The sequence below is a fragment of the Colobus angolensis genome, unplaced genomic scaffold (assembly GCF_000951035.1).
Source record: "Colobus angolensis palliatus isolate OR3802 unplaced genomic scaffold, Cang.pa_1.0 Scaffold161, whole genome shotgun sequence".
Taxonomy (NCBI): Eukaryota; Metazoa; Chordata; class Mammalia; order Primates; family Cercopithecidae; genus Colobus; species Colobus angolensis.
Genome location: NW_012114722.1, coordinates 4,972,072 through 4,975,062, shown reverse-complemented (window position 1 = coordinate 4,975,062; position 2,991 = coordinate 4,972,072).

Sequence of the window (2,991 nt, the reverse complement as noted above, 5' to 3'; positions counted from 1 at the left end):
TAGAAAACTATTAACAACACATATGACATAGGAGAGTTCAGGGGAAATTAACTGCAACAGTTCTTAAGTAATTATTCATATTAGAATATGATCAAAAGAGTGTAGTCATCTGCTTGCCCAGCAAAGATTTGCAAGTTTAGCTGCACTTTCTCAACCTCCTCTCCAGGTCACAAATGTATAAACAATCCTTCTATTTGAACTCAACTATCAATTACAGTTAATCTCTCTAGTCTTCCCATTCAAATTCATCAGGCTTTGTGTTTTCCACTGATTTACTTAAATAACTCTTTTATCATGGCATTGCTTTACATAAGAATTTTATGGCCTAGCATATCAAAACAAAGTCTCCACCTACTTTTAAAATGATATATAAAATAAATGTATATACACATAAATATAAATAGATACATTATTTGGGCCAAGTTTGAGGACTGCAATAATCTGGAAGTGTAGATTCAAGTTGCCCTGAATATATGCTCCTCTCACCCACTTTTGAAGGCATTCTATTCTGTCTTCACAGCTAACTAACCAAAATGTAAACTTGGATGAAACCCAGAAGAGTTTTCAGTCAGGGTTAAGACAATCTGAGAAATCAAACATAGCTATATAAATATAGCTGGGCAGGGATCAGAAGCTGAAACATCTGGGACATCTGAAGTTCTTATAGGTTAAAGCAATATATCAATTCAAAGGAACTATGCAAGATTTGAGGGGCTGGAAGGTCTTGAAGATAAATACAGAAAATGGCTCAAAATGTGTTGGATGTATTAGTCACTTATTGCTCCACCATCTCCTAAAATAAATAAAAGAACAACTGCTTATCAGTCTCTGAGTCACTGGATATTTCTGCTGACTTAAACCAGGCTTCACATATATCCACTGAGATCACATATGTATCTGTGATCAGTTGATGGGTCAACTGGAATACTAGCTTATATAGCAAGAAATCTCAGATAAACCAGCTCTCCTACATGTATTTCCTACATTTCTCCAGCAGGCTAGCCCAGGGATCTTGTCATGATGTCAGCAGAAGTCAAAGAGAGAAAAGACAAATGCATGATCGTTTTTCAAGTCTCTGCTTGCATTAATCTTGTAATGCTACACTAGCCAAAGCAAGGCATGTGACCAAGACCAGAGTCAGTGTGGAAAAGCACCATCAAAAGGCCTGGATACAGAAAGGCATAACATCACCATAGTATGTTAAAAAAAAATTGAGATAATGGCCTTATAGGGAAAGTAGAGTGAAAGAGAGTCTAACTCTTAGATTAGGATAGACCCTATTTACTTTTTGCCCATTTTTCCTTTTTATTTTATTTGTAAATAAAGTGTGTTCATGGAAGGACCATATTTATATTGTAATAGCAATTGCTGCTAATTTCCCAATAAAACTCTATGGCACAAGTGCTTGTCCTGTATTTTGTATTTTCCCAGGAGTCGAAGAAAAGAGGGATATGACACCTGGAAATGTTCCATAAAACTAATTACTTTTGGGAATTCATAAACATTGCACAGATGGAAGTGTTATGTGAAAAAAGTAGCCCCCAATCCTTCAAGATAAAAAGCCCACACTTCTAAATTGAATGTCAATATTTCCTAGAAAGGAAATAACTGTCTATTCTTGTCCTGGGTTTTTAGTTAGTCTTACCACCCTCTACCAACTAGTATTTAAAATATTCACCTGAAAATTCTCTGTCACCTTCCTTGCTTAGTCCTAAACTGTCTGTACTCTGATTACATCTCCACTGGGCTTTAAACTCATAGCTTTTTGATCCTGAATTAAGTCTCAATTTTTGACACCTGCATACTTAGTTTTGTTGTTTCCCAAGTATTTGAAACTCACCTCTTTGTCTTCTGGTATTCCTCAAAGCCTCAGTTAGAAAATTTATCCCATCTGCTTTAAAACCAAACATAATTTCTAGCAATTAGTCAAAAGATTCCATGGAGGAGGATGTGGCATGGGGAGTCACAACAGTGAACAGGATAATCATAGTGTCTAGCATCAGTAGAACTTTTAATTGAGTGAAGAAAATACATAATAACATTTAAATAAAATTGATATCATTTGTCTGCATAAACTTTCTGATAACTGAAAGCTTCTTCAATGTAAGGTACTATATTTGATACAAAGGTAAGATAAAACAATAAGGCCCTCATGTCTCCTCTTAAGGAACTTACAAATTAGTAAGAAGAAAAATATAATCTAATGATAGTTAAAATTGATAGAATCTGAAACTTCAGAGATCTAGCAAGAGAAAGATAGTAAGATAATATATTCCTTCACTTGCTAAATAGATATGCTGAAAAGTATTGGCACACTGATTATGTGGCCAGCTTTTCTCCAATAAGGAAAAAGACAATCATATGGTGTTCATTAGAAAAACAATTTATAGATGCCTATAGTCATACATTAACCTACCTTGTAGGATACAAGATAACCTACCTTGTATCTCAAGAATTTGCCTACAAGAGAAGAAAGAACTTATGGGGACTACGGAGAGTAGCTATGGAGAGATAATATACCTTTCACTTCTCTGACTCCCATAGATTTGCAAAATAAGGATAGGTAAGATCTTGGTTTACCTCAATAAACTTTAATTATAGAAAAAATGTCTTAACAGCAGAAAAAAGTAATTTATTTTTAAAACCTATTGCTCTGACAAGCTCCCCAAACACTAATGTCCACAACAAATATATGGTCTATAATGCCTGACTGCATCTGAGCACCATCTTCCTCACCAAACACGTCCCCTGCTAGTCTCTGACTGGCTGACTCTGCCACAAATCTTCTGATATAATTTCAGCTTCTGTAACAGGTGAAATTCACTACCACCTCAAGGTCTTTAGAAAGGCTGTTTTACTCTTCCTGAAGATCTCTAAGCATTGATCCCATCCCTTGCAACCCCAATAGTCAGTTTTGACTTTACCACACAGATCTCAGAGTAGATGTCACTTCCTTAGAGGGGCATTCCCTTTCTATTTATACTATCTAAA